Consider the following 15,110-nt stretch of genomic DNA (forward strand, 5'->3'; position numbering starts at 1 on the left):
TAACGTATCTTACTGTAATTTTACCCCCCTAGAATAAAAGACTATTTTTAAAGCATTGTATCAAAGAGAAAATGGCAAACTTATGTAGAAAAAAAAACATACATATACCACTCCAAGAATCAGGATACATTCACTAAGGGTTCTACCTTTCAAGGTGCTGAGAACTCCTGTGAGGTTATGAGCTCCCTCAACACTCAACAACTTCAGCTCTTTTGAGAGGCCCTCAGTAGTATGCAGTTCTCAATATTTTCCTCAGAGCCCTTTCAGGTTGTCTGGTGTGCAGTCAAAATTCACTGTGGCTATTCTGGGAGCCTAGGGAATTACTAAACACACAGTGTCTTGGGGGTGGTGGAAGAGAGTGAACAGGAGAGAACAAAATTAAATATAACAAAATAGTTCATTTGTAATGCTTGAATGAGTCAACACCACAAAGGAGAAGTGACCCATGTCAAATAGGTACTACTCAGGCATATGATAAATAGTTTTAATGAACCCAGTGTTTTGAAGGAGGAAAAATGAATAGCATATTTGTTAAAATTTCTATAATCTCTTTATTTCATCAGGTTAAAAGTCCTAAATGTGCACACATATTACTATACTATCTTTGTTACAAGAGAGCTATTCTAATTCATATTTTCTCCGATTGTTTTAGATCAGTGTTTCCCAAACTTGGGATGCCGCTTGTGTAGGGAAAGCCCTTGCTGGGCCAGCCGGTTTGTTTACCTGCCGCGTCTGCAGGTCCGGCCGATCGCGGCTCCTGCTGGCCGCGGTTCGCTGCTCCAGGCCAATGGGAGCTCCTGGAAGCGGTGCGGGCCGAGGGACATACTATAATATAATTATTTCTCTCCTATCCACTAAATAAGATTAAACATGTTTTTAATATTTCTGAGTATGTTTGCTTAATTCACACACACATACACACACACACACACACACAATGGTGGGTAAGCAGCTGGACTAGGTGTCAAGCGAGATAGATTCTATTCTCAAATCTGCCACTGATTTCCTAAGTGATTTTAAGCAACACTGCTACCCACAAAATCCCCACTCAGCTGTTGCCTAGCTCTGTAGGCACCTAAACTCACTTGGTGCCTAAATTTTTGCTTTAAAATTTTTCTAGGCACCTAAGTTTCTACCACTTCTGAGCACATCTGACTCAGCACAAAACGGCTGGAGGAGGTGAGGCAGTAGCCTTCCCTTATAGCCCTTTTTAATCCAGTGGGTAAGGAACTCATCAAGGTTGTGAGAGATCCCAGTTCAATTCCCCACTTTGCCTAATGAGAAGGGATTTAAATAGGGGTTTCCCACCTGGCAAACCACTGGACTATGGCATATTCAGATGTGGGTATCTCTCATTGTCCTCTGTTGAAGCCATTCCACTTTGTATAAACAATTAAATATGCATTAGGCCAGAGAGAGAGACAGTGACTATAGACGAGTGGTTAGAACATATATGCTTGAGTCCCCTTGTGGCTCTAATTTTGGATGCCTTGATGTTTGATTGCTTCAGATGAGCACCCCAAAATTGAGGTACTCAAAATCATAGGTCATTTTTGAAAATTGAGCCTTCATTTTTTTTCTCTGACTCATTTTCTCTGTTAAACTGTGATACAATTCCCTACCTTATGGGGGGATTTAATGAATTAAGTCATTCATGTTGGTGGGATGCTAAGACACCAAACTGATTAGTGACATTAGAAATGTCTGTCATAAGTAAATAAATAGTGAGGATGAGAATGCTTCATTTCTCCTACCTTTTTTCGGACTTATCTGTTTAGATTGTAAGCTTTTCAAAGTGAGGACTGTCTTACTGCATCAGCTACAGTGCCTAGAACAATGGTGACCTAATCTTTATTTAAGTTTCTAGGCACCACCATAATACAAATAGGTAATAATAAATCAATCACTAAATATTGTTTCAGAAATTAAAAAAAGGGAGAACACTGGAAAAGTGAAAATTGTCACATAGAAGAGGGTCCTTTCTTTTGTTTACTGAGACATGATATACTTATAATCATAAGTCATAATTATGTAATAGTTATTTTAATACAGTAAAACCTGTGTGAACACCCAAAGAACCAGCAAAAATCAGTTCCCTTTTAAGGGTTGGTCCTAAAGTATGATATTTATTGCTTTTGTTTTTGTGCCTGTGCCTCTGGGGCTGGAGTAAAAGCTGCTACAATTTGACTGGGAGCACTATGCTAATACATGTAGCCTCCTGGGGGAATCAGTACATCTCACTGCTTATTGCACTCCTGGTTTGGGAACTCAGCAGAATTCACAGACTGCAAACAAACCATCAACATTAGCATAGCCACTCCTGGTAGGTTATTACTGAGGTACTGGGGAAAGCTGACGTATAAAAAGTAGTTTTCATGTTATGATTTCTATCTGCCTCCTAATTCTTTTGCTGCTATCACTGTACAGGTCATGCACTGTGCAAATTGGCTCTTTCAGAGATACTGCTTCCCATGACTGATTGGCAGGAGGCACTTGTTCAAGAATTGCCAAGTCACACAATGAAAGGGAGAGAGCACTGTGCCAGAAAATTGCTGTAGTAACATTATTTATTGTGTTGTTTATTTATTTCAATTTAATGATCACGAAAGAAGCCAATTTCAGGCTTCGGGCACCCTGCCATACATGAAAAAATATGATCCACAATATTAAAAGTGAATGAGACCTGCAGATCCTACTCGACATGCTCCATATAAAACAGCCAGTCATCAGGAAACATTACAAAACAACATCTTTTCATATCTCAGATTTCAGCTACCTCAGTTCTATGCTTAAAATAAAATAAAAATAATTGCAGCATAGCCAAAATCTGTTCAGTTTCAGGGTACTTAGGACCCAGGGAGAAAATGGGTTCCTAAATTTCAAAGTCCTCATAGATAATGTCTATTCAGCAGCTCCTTCCCTTGCAAACAAAAGAGGCCCCACTCAAGGGCACTTCTCATCACGGCTATACCACTTTGGCAATGAGTTGAGAGAAAGACAGCTCCCAAGCCATTTAGGGATTAGTCCGGACCAACATGTTAAACTCCTCCCAGAAGCCCATAGGCACCCAGTGTAGATCATGCACTAACAGAATACTGACATCATGTGCTCACGGTGGCCTACGCTGCTTAACAAGCAGGCCACTGCACTGGCTTCTGCTTCTGAATGAATAGGAGGTGTATTCCATGACAGAATGTTTTGCAGTAGTCCAGTCTTGGAGTGACAAAGACATGGATCACAATAGGAGAGTACACATCTGGGATAAAATGTCCTGTCCAAGCACAGATAGGAAAAAAGGCCATTCTGGTCATTAGTTTTCTTCTGAACCATCCATCCATCCCTACTTCTATTCAGCGCTCCTCTATCTAAAATACTTAAATAATAGGGCTATTATCAGAGGAAGCTGATATATGGTAGGGGCAGAAGAGGCTTACACACTTACAGGCAACTTTCCTTGTAAATTATATTTTAGATCACCAGCGTGGAAAATATCATTTCACACTTGATATACTATGTTGGGGAAAAATACATTAGGATTTGCATTTTCCCCACATTTTCATCTTCCAGAGTTCATCTGATGTGCATCATAAGTATAATATGTGCTGCAGACTGCAGCACTGCTTCACAGGTCTGTTGATATGTCCCAAATATTTTGACCTGTCACTCTGTCACTTCTTTGAGCACTAGACTGCAAACAATATCTAATTCTCTGTTTTATTATTTCCTCACATGCAATCGTTGAACACTGGCTGTAAGATCAGATCAGTGTCTGTTGTTAAACAGAAGTGTGGGTGGGTGGATTGGAGTGGGAGCAGCTTTACTTTGAAGTGAAGTACTCTTTGTGAAATGAAGTCTTCAAAAGGAGACCACCATAAATGAACCTTGAGGTAAAATCTTCCAAGGAAGCCAACCAATTTCTGAGAGGAAATCTAACGAGAATCTTTCTTTTCTGTGAGGTATGCAACTGCCACTCCCTTGTGTAAAATGATTTAATTTCACAAGACTCCTCCGTAGAGTAAAATATTTTACATCCACAAAGAAATGTGAAGCATGTCCATTTCCAGTTGAGAGATTTTGATACCTGCCACAACCTGACAATTGTTTGTACTCATTCCCAGGTTACACCGTCTACCCCATTGCTTATTATTATTGTTAAACATACAACATACGTGTTATGAGTTTTATGAAAGTAATAGATGAAGTTTGAGGATACAATCACTTCAGATCCACTGATCTTGCAATACTTATCTGTATCATTTGCTATGAACTGATACAGGGCCCACATACACCAAAGCACATTGATTGTCTTCAAGACCAGTAGGGCACATTTGTATAAACTACAAACATAAGGATTTTGTCACAGTTCTGGCAACCAAGACATTATTTACCATGTCCATTAACCAGCAGTGCCCATGTTCCAACACCAACATAATTAATTAGCTGAGTCCACCAGTCAGATAGTGGAACTCATTGAGAAAAAATTGGAGTGACCTGGACTCAAGTATTCATTAGAAGACATATGTTTAATCTTTGTCTGGGAGACTTTCTTGTGTTATAAAGATATATAAATGCAAGAATATGTGAGGCTCCACCTTGAGTTTGATATTAAGCAATAAGAGAGAGTATGAGACAGACTGGCAATTCTGAGGGACTGAATTCCAGAAGTATATTGAAACCTGATGATGCCCAGGGGAAATACTTGCAGTTCATTTTAAAATGTCACAATGGACATGAAATGGAAAATGGTCAAATTTATTATTCAGTCTGCCCTATCGTTGACATTATAAACCACTCTCATGTTCTTTGCAAGTTGTGATCCACTTCCCAGTGGAAACATGAACAAAGTTAATCTCATTTTCAGCCAAAGAAATAAAAAATGGACTGATCAGAAAGAAGCATTTTAATGGGGTATGTACGTTACACATTTCACTTGTTAACAAAGAGAGTAAAGGTTACTGAAGCTATGTGAACAAATTAGAATGCTGGATGTAGAAATCATTGCACACTTCACATGCAACAGTTCTGCTTGAGGCCAAAAGTAACATTCAGAAGTCTGAAATATTTCTGATTTCTACAAGTGTGTTGTCACTATCTACACTGCCTTTAAAAAAAGGAAAGAAAGAAAAACTATAAAGATTTTAGGTGTTTATATAGAAGGTGATACGAAATTCCATAAAGAGAAAGGTGTGAAAGATAATGCTCATCACAACAAATAATACTTAATTGATCAAAATTTCTGGGAAGTGAAGTCAAGGGTAAAGTGACAATATTCAATTCTTTTTAAATTTAGAAGTTGTGTTGCCAGGCAAGTTTTATGTATCATATATTCAGTAGAAAAGAAATAAATACTATTGCTGCTTAAGAAAGAAAATCAGATTATAATGTTATGTATGTTTAACTGGAGAGCTACAATATGCTTTATTATTACCAGGTATAGGGACCAATAACTTTTTCAAATTACCATAGTACAGTAATGTCACACTTCTCTAATAAGAGTAAATGGATAGATTTATAAGACAATCAACAGTACTGCATTTGAAAAGAAAATTCAATGGCAGGAAGTTAAATAAAAATGGTTCACTCACCTCCCTCTAGTATAAAGAGACAGTGGATAGTGGGAGGACAAATGAGCTAAATTTCATCATTAACCCTGAAAGGCTAACTCAGATTCTAGACTGTGGTATAATATGTATGATAAAGGTGCTCTAATTTCAAAATTTCCTCTAAGAGATATTTTTTATTTGAATTTCAATAGCACCCAAAACCACAATCCCTGGCCCAAAGAGTTTTCAACTAAAAAGAGAAATTTTGAGCAAATCTGATTTTACAAAAAAATAAAGGATGTTATACTAAATTTAATCCCAGTTCTCCCATCTCTTGAATTTGTCCTTGAAGAACTAAGTCAAGATGACTCTTCAGATGTTTCTGGAATGACAAATGAACATGAAACTTAGAATCCCTTCCTGAGATATAGGAAAAAGAATATTATCACCAAATATTCAAGTAATGACATCCCTAATTTTAAGTTCTCCCCAATTTTCCTCAAGAAAAGGATTAAAAAACAACAACAACCATACTTTGTGTTGGGTAAAGGAATTTTACCCAAGACAGATAGACAAGCTATCACTTTTTTATATTGACAAGACTTTGAGTGCCAAAGCTTTTAATGTGTTAACTTTGAGAGGCTATGAAAGAATCCCTTTTCCTGGGGGGAGGGATAGCTCAGTGGTTTGAGCATTGTCCTGCTAAATCCAGGGGAGGACCACTTAGGGATCTGGGGCAAAATCAGTACTTGGTCCTGGTAATGAAGGCAGGGGGCTGGACTCAATGATCTTTCAGGGTCCCTTCCAGCTCTATGAGATAGTTATATCTCCATATATATTTAATAGCATCCAGTTATAACTGTTTCAAGAGATTATGGCACCTGACTGAAAACCAATTAAAAGTAAGAACATACTAATGGTCCATCTAGCACAGTGTCCTGTCTTTCAGCTGTGCCCAATGCCAGATGGTTCAAAGGGAATTAAGAGAACAGGTTAATTATCAAGTGATCCATCCGCTGCTGTCCAGTCCCAGCTGTCAGAGATTTAGGGACATCCAGAGCATGGGGTTGAATCCCTGACCAGCTTGACTAATAGCCATTGATGGACATAGCCTCCATTAACTTTTCTAATTATTTTTTTTAATCCAGTTATACATTTGGCCATCACAGCATACCCTGGCAACAAATTCCACATGTTGACTGTGCATTGTATGAAGAAGTACTTCCTTAAACCTGCTGACTATTAATTCCATCAGGTGACCCTTGGTTCTTGTGTTATTTGAAGAGGTAAATAATAACACTTCTTTATTCATTTTATTTACAACATTCATGATTTTATTCACTTCTATCATATCACCCCTTAGTCATCCCTTTTCCAAGATGAACAATCCCAGTGTTTTTAATATCACCTCACATTTTATTTAAAAAAAAAAATCTATTTTGACTTGGAAGGACAGAGAAGTTTTCCCCATTGCACTTGTGTGAAAAGAGGAGGAGCTTTATTTATTTCCACGGGTAGCTTAAATTATCTGAGCAGCTTTTAGAGACTATTTCACAGCTTTCAAAAAACAAACAAACAAACAAACAAACATCCAGTTCAAAGTTCAAGAGTTAGTGAAAAGTGTATCTTTAGTTGGGGCTTAATCCAAAGCCTTTTGAAGTCATTCAGTGCATCTTGGGATAACAATGACATTAATTGCTTATAAGGCATTTGGAGTTATAGACATATCTTTTTGAGTTTTAGCATTTGCCAGGGATAATTTCAGAAGGTTTTACATGCACCTGGTTGGGTATAATATCTTCTTTTTTTTTTTCAAATCTAGTGCCACAGATGAAATTTTTCAGCATGTTCATTTTCCCACAAAATCCAGAGTAAGTTTGGGTCAAATTTAACTTATGTCTATAATGTTTTACTATGGCACTTATTTTAAAAGTAGAGCTGATTGAAATATAGTAATATTTTTGATCAAAAATGGTCTTTTAAAACAAAAAAGTCATTAAAAGTGTTCATTTTTCCAATCTATTGCTACATTTTTAATCAAAAATGTTACTGGAATTTGTATCAATTATATTGTCTATCAAAAACTGTGATTTGGGAAATCTGTTCATAAATTCCACTTTACTTTATGAACTGGCTGCATTCCCATGGCTGTCTTTTTCTGTGTATTTACCTCAAATTCCTTATACTAACTGGTAGGGGGTGTCACGAGAATGTCTGTCCATGAATAGGTTTGCCCATAGGCAGCAGAGCCAGAGGACAAGGAGATACCTGTCACAAAACAGGGCAGAGGCAGTGTAATCTAGTGGTCAAAGCAGGAGACTGGCCTACTGGTCGGAGAAGATTTAGAAGACAGACCCAGAGGCATGGTCAAGGGGAAAGCCAATGGTCAGAGTCAGAACAGAACCAAAAGGCAGAATTGGCGTCATAGTCAGGAAACAAGCCAGTGGTCAGAGCCAGGAGTTCAGAGGAAGGTAGGGTGCAGGGCTGGGGATGGAGCAGGAATGGGTTGGAGCAAGGGTCAGTATAGTAAGCTGGTCTTGCACAGCTGTGGGCATGGAATGCATTGAGCAGCTGCTGTGTTGCTGGTATTAAGAGGCTTAAATAGTGAACCGATGGGCCTTCCATCCAATCATGTAGCACAGCCACTTAGTGAGGATTTATTGGGCCTTGCCAAGCTCATTGGGTTGCTACGTGACCAAGCCCACAGTCAGTTGAGTTCCTGACACCACCTGGGCCATGGACCAAGCACTTTTTAGCTGAGCTAAACATGAGTGATGCTGCAACCCTGCACACCAGGTTGCAACATCTCTTGCTAGGGTGACCATATTTCGCTCTGCTGAATATGGAACACTTGGTAAAATTAGTCTTATTCAAGCAAGCTCAGTGGCAATTAATCAGAACTATGCAGTACAAACATTCAAATTAATATCAAGTTGTCTGAGCCTCTGCTAAAAAGAAATAATGCTTAGTTGGATTCTTTTTATTTACCTTCTTATCTTTAAGGCTTTAGGGTTCACATGGGGAGGGGTGACACACACACCCTTACCCCCCCCCCCACAGGGAGAGGTCACACACACACACACACACTCCCCTACCTCTCTCCTGGTACCGCGTCTTCCTGAGGCAACATGTGTGTGTGTGTGTGGGGGGGGGCACGCACTCCAGGAGAGAACGGGGGAGGAGGGGAGGAATGACCTGGCCCATGTCTTTACAGACCTCATCTCTTCTCTCTCCTCTCCCCACGCCTCCCATGTGGGTGAAAGCAGCTTGTCGCTTCCTGCCGACGCAGTGTTGAAAGGCAACTAACACTTCCAGGCTGCTGCTGGCCACTGACATAACCCAGCTGCCTCCTGCCCCTGGCTACAGTGTGGGCAGGAAGGGGTTAAGCCCTAAGGATGCATTGTGCACCAGGGCCTAGGGAACCTGACTGCCGGGGCTTCAGGGAACCTAGCCAGAGAGGTGTCTCATCATAGGAGGATGCCTAGGGGACAGAGCAGCCCTGCACTCCCAGAGCAGGGGCAGTGGGGGGGAAAGAGGGTACTAAGCCCCTGCCCAGGGGGCTACTGTGGAGCATGCAGTTTCAGGGCATGAACAGGCTGTAAATTGCTTCCTCCCACCACCACTCTAGAGCTTAACTGAGGAGAGGGGTACAGAGGCTTCCCCGTGCCAGCGCTGTGTAGGGCTTTGGTACATGCAGGGCTTGGCTCCTCCTGACCATTGCCCAGGCCGGAGGGGCTTGGGCTTTTCCGGGGCACTGGCCCAGCCAGAGGTAGTGGGGGAAGGAAGGAGCCTGCTGGCCAGGCTTCTGGTGAGCTGAGCGCTCCAACCAGGGGCTGGTTCTCCACACAGTGCTGGGAGCGGGACACGCCCCACCAGGGGGGATATGGAGGAGCAGCGGGGCTGAGGTGGGGGGCAAAGGGGCAAAGCAGGAATAGGACAGCGAGAGGGGGAGTACATAAAGGGCCAATGGGTGGGCAGCAGAGGCAACACATAACCAGCCGCTGCCTCGCACCTGCCCACACACACCAGCCTCTACAGCACACAGCCAGTGCCAGCTGGAAATGGGACAGGGTCCTGCTGGCCAAGAGCCGGCATACAGCAGTGGCTGTGCTGATGGGCCAGCAGGGGGAACGGCTGGCCCCATGCACTGCATCTTCATCCCCCCACCAGTCTTTCACACCCACCCCCATTATTGGCCACTGGATCCCCCACTTACTGCTGGTGGGCGGGCAGCTGGCAAGCAGGGATCTGGCCAGCAACAGGACACACCAGTATCGACGGGGTGGGGAGACAGAAAATATAGGACAATTAACCCATTTTCAAGAAAAAGTTGGGACAACCTCAGGAGGGCTTAAATACGGGGCTGTCCCTTTAAAAATGGGACATCTGGTCACGCTACCCCTTGCTCAAATTTGGAGGAAGATCAGGCTGCTGACAAGGGAAGAGGGCAAATCTATGGTTATCTCCACTTTAAATGATACTCCACAGCTTCTGACTCAATCGGCATCTTAATATAAAATCAACCAGCAAGAACAAATGAGTAACTGCAACCTAGATAAAAATAAATAGATTTCTCTAACTTCACTGCAGAGAGTTAGGGTTTCCCAAGTTTCCCAAGGAGAAGGAACAAAGATGAGATGTCGGTAAAGCTGATTTTTAAAAATAGAGACAAGGTAGGTCAGAAAGAAAGAAAGAAAAAGCTTGGGGCAGAAGAGAGGAACAAAGATAGGGTTTTGAACTCAGAGGGGACTTTCTGACTGCAAGTCCAGGCAAGGCTGATAGAGTTTCTCTCCACAGCCAACTTCCAAGTCAGAGAAGAAACCATAAGCTGCAGGAGATCCTAGAGAACCAAATTCCAAACAACGCTCAAGAGTGGAGAGGAAACTGAGGCAGGGAATGGTATTCAGGTGTTCTATTGTTTCTATCTCAATCTGTTTATTTCTTGTGCTGTCTATAGTAAAGAGTAGTTGTTTTAGAAACCCTGCGCAAAATCTGTGTCTTCTTTGCTTCAACTATGACATGTCCCTGAAGGGGTAAACTTTAAACCACAGTGCCCATAAAGTTGGAGCTCTGAGACAGGGTGTACGTAAGGTGCAGACTGTTCAAAAGTTGGAATTTCCATTGCTCAGGAAATTCCAAAAAAGTCTGAAATTTCATTTTGTTCTGAAATAAGTAGAATGTTTGAAAGTTCCTGTGGAAGGGAAAATCTGAAATAAATCATTCTAAAATAAGCCAAACATTTGATTTTGAAATTTTTAAAACCAAATTGAGCCTGGAATCCCAAGCCCCAAAGCTTACAGATCAGCCCATGCTTCTAGGCTCCAGGGTCTGCAGCTGTCCCTTCTGTAGAGCAAAGAGTCAAGCCATGCCTATAGCCAATTCTCCCAGAATAAGAGGTGCCTTGGAGCCACAAGTCCTGGAAGCTCCCTAGTCCCTGACTTTGAGGCACTTCAAGTAGCAGAGCTGCTGGAACTATGGACCCTGGAAGCCCAGGGATCCCAGCATTCCTGCCAATTAACTTGGTGGACATCAGACCAAGAGAACCCTGCCTGTATTTTGTTGTAAGTTCCTCAAAACCAATGCATTTCCACAAAATGTTTCAATTTCAACAAATATGCATTTTCCGACAAAAAAACAAAACAGTTTCTTCAGAAAATTCCTGACCAGCTCTACTGGGGACAACAGGGGAGCTGGCGTTAGTCTAAGGGTCTTGGGAGTTGGGCTGTGAAATTGCTGCTCTTAGAAGCAGGTGCTAACTGGAAGATCTGTACTTCAAGAGTTTGCCTAGAGACCCAAAAATGTTGTTGGATTTTTTCGCAAAAAACATTGCATACTGAAAACATTATCAACATGGTTATTGAAATTTTAACAAACCCTGGATTTGCTAAATTAAATCTTTTGAGAACTATTTCAATAATATTTTCCCTTTAAAAAAGTCACTAGATGGAAACAACTTGTCTGGGGAAAAAACTAAATTTCTCCAACCAAAGCAAAATGGGGTGGAATCTTGACGCTAGTGAGGTCAACTGCAGTTTTCTCTTCAACTTCAATGGGCCCAAGATTTCACCCACAGAAGATGTATCAGAAAATGCAAAAGTACAAAAGTGCCCAGTCTTGCTTCTTATGCACAACTGTGTCTGCCAGGGAGTGAGGAGGATTTGAGGAATCCTACTTTTACATCTGTGCTGGGGCACCAGAATCTTGTGGTTTCACTTTATAAGCTCAATTTATCTGTTTGTGTGGCAAGCTCCCTATACCTTGCAGTCCCTGGACAAGAGGCCTGCTTAAAATCCACATGGTAGTCCTCTATTAGACATGTTCATGAAGCAGAAGATCTCTATCCAAATTAAATGGCTTTTCTGGGAAACAATCCACAGGCACTTTGGTTTGTTGTTTGCTTTTTATATGGCCTTACATGCTGAAATTCAAGCAAACATTATGGCTGTTCTATAGTGGTACCTTTTATTAAGGAATGAAAGAAGTTACTACAGGCTTGCTGCTTTCCTGTGTAAAAAAATGAATCAAGGTATATGCCAATACAGAGGTGCAGCATTTAACTGTTATTGTAAGAACACCCTGCAGTGGTCTAGTTACATGACCAGAATTCCATATAAAGTCGTCCTGCAAGCATTGCTTTCCATTTTAGCCCAACTAAAGCTGGGGGATAGGGTTTAAAATTTCAAATGAGTTTGGACATTCTTCTTTCTTCCAGGATATTTTGAAAGGTATAATCCTGCAATTTAGGGCCACTTTCTGATACCCTTACATTGAGTAATGTTGTATCCTTGGGTGCAGCAGTTTTAGGAAGAAATCACTTGAGACGCAGAGAGCTGTAGACCTTGAAAAGCAGCCATTTATTGCCACACACCGAACCAACCAATAACCAGCTGGGCTATCCCCTAATAATCTAACTCAGCTACCATAGCAACAGCAAGACTCTATTACTACAACAACCAAATACACAACAAGTAACACCTTATTCTATGATTTATCCCATTGACTTGAATGGGACTAATTGAGGAGATCTGAACAAGTCAGTGGAAGGATATCGGAATCTGGCCCTTAACCAATAAAATTATGCACGTGCCTAAGTGTTTGCAGGATCCAGCTCTTCTGATCACAGTAAAATGCAAGGAAAACTGCAATGTCTGGTAAGTTACTCATTTTATTTTAAGCATGCAATATATTCCATACATTTTACAGCCCATCACAAAAGTTTAAAATTCCTGCAAGGGAAATCAGAAGGTAAATTTCAAAAGGAGATTATTTAGAAAAGTAGCTGTCATTATTTTCTGATAGTAGCTTAAGGGGTTTTTGTTTGCTTTTTTTAAACTAGCTGTAGTTATGTATAAACCTATTGCTAGCCAGTGGTTTATTAAATCTTTAATAAATAATATTATAGCTTATCACTGTAAGCTAAAATCAATACAGTGCTGCCAGGATAGCATCATCCCTGACCTTTGTGTTTCATATTGCTTTTATTAAACGTAGATATCTCAGTAACCCTTCATTCAAAGGATGAATATCATCTTTTGAGGTGAACAGTTCCAAGTTCCTGCCAGTGGAAAAGTTTTGATGAACTGTCTCCATACAAAGTAACAATGCCAGCATGTAGATGCATCTTCATAAAAAGTCACCTCGTATCCATGATAAAGTGCACACTAAGCAATATTTTGGGAAATGGCATTCAACAACATTTTATTCCACTTATGTTCTAATTTTGAAGCATGTTCTATATTTTAATAGTGGAAAAAAATAGGCACCAGGGACTATGCTAGTCTTATCATTCCTAATCATTCTTTCCTATAGGCCCCTTCTTTCCAGGTAAGTGAGATCTTGCTCTGACTGGAAGGTAGTAAATCTAACAAGTGAAATAATTTAAGGAAATAAAAGAGGCATTCATGCTTCTGCTATAAAGGGAGCCCTTGAATGACTAGTTTTGGGCCAAATTCTTGTCTCCGAATCATGCTATGAAATCAGAGTTACCCCATTGACATTAGTTGAGTTGTTCTGGTTACACTGTTGTAAATCCAATAGCAGAATTTTGGCCCTGAGTTTTAGGGGGCTACAAACCAAAATTACATAAAAAAGCCTATGCAAAAAAAGTGATTGTTACAAAGAAGTGTCCATGGAGACTGGTGAAGCTGCACTTTAAGGAACTACTAGAAGTCAAATAAACTGAAGTGTCCCTTTATTTGTGATGAAGAGGAACTTTTTGCAGAATTAGTCTTCAAGGTCAGGATACAAGGCCACAAAAATTATCTGTGTGTGCACACTTGTAGAATGCAACAGATACTCAAACAGGATTTGGTCCCATGCGTACTTTGACAATGCAAAATACTTTTGTTGGATAACAAAGAAAAGAAACTTGAAGACTTATCATATTAGATCTCTGTTGCATCTTTGAATTTAATAACGATTCTAAATTGTCAAATAACTGGCTCAAATGGAATTATTTAATCAAAATTATTAATCACAGACTAGTACAGCACTATACAGAAAGAATAGATGCATTACAATCCTTGGAGTAAGGTAAAGAGCTGGCCTCTGTGTCTCTCCCCTCTCTAACTGGTGAGATGCCAGCAAATTTGTATTCTCCGCCTGATTCCCAATATTCCTGTCTTTTTATAGGGTATGAGACAAATAAACCCCTTTTGTGGAGTAAAAAATACTTTCCCCATGATTGATTTTGCCAAATGTTATGTTTTAATATTTTTGTTTACCTTATTACTTAAAGATACTATAAAGGAATTTACTTTAGGTTACATGATTGATAAGCAAAAGGGAATTCTAAATCCGGTCAATATCCCTAACAGTTGGGACAACTGGCAGTTCCCCAAAACATCTGTTAATGGATCCCCATTTCATTGTTATAGAAAGCATCTCCAGTAACAATCGTTCCTTATCAAACAGACCTGTTAATATTTCTGTAGACACTTTTGGTAGTTTGGGGGTCTCTTTCCAGAGCATCTGTTTTCCCACAGACTTGACGGCAACAGCCATGATGGATTATAGTCTAACACTCAATCATAAAAAAAAAAATCCTGAATATAGATCACTCAAAGGGTATGGACCAACACTCTGGACTTATTATTCAAACACACTCTTTGCTGATACCATAAATATTTTTGGAGAATGGCTAATATGTACATTAATTTAATATACAAAAAAGGTTTAATATTTGCTAATAGGTCCCAACTCCTCCAAAAAGTACCACGTGAAGGTTCGTGTTCAAAACTATATATCTTCCAGAAATGGACAAGTATGACATAGTTCACTTAGGGGCATTTCTTCCTCCTTTGTAGATTTGACTATGAGAAGCCAAAGCAATTATGAGTGTGATGTTCTTCACAGCTAGGCCTTTGTCTTGATCACTTTGAGAGAAATAAGGTGGGTGAGGTAATATCTTTTATTGGCCCAACTTCTGTTGCTTGAAAGCTTGTCTCTCTCGGCAACATAAGTTGGTCCAATAAAAGATATTATCTCACCAACCTTCTCTCACTAGTGTCCTGGGATCGACACGTCTACAACACTGCAGACATAGTTCTACCAGTCTACTGGATGAAA

This window comes from Chrysemys picta, chromosome 3 (assembly GCF_011386835.1).
Source record: "Chrysemys picta bellii isolate R12L10 chromosome 3, ASM1138683v2, whole genome shotgun sequence".
Lineage (NCBI taxonomy): Eukaryota > Metazoa > Chordata > Testudines > Emydidae > Chrysemys > Chrysemys picta.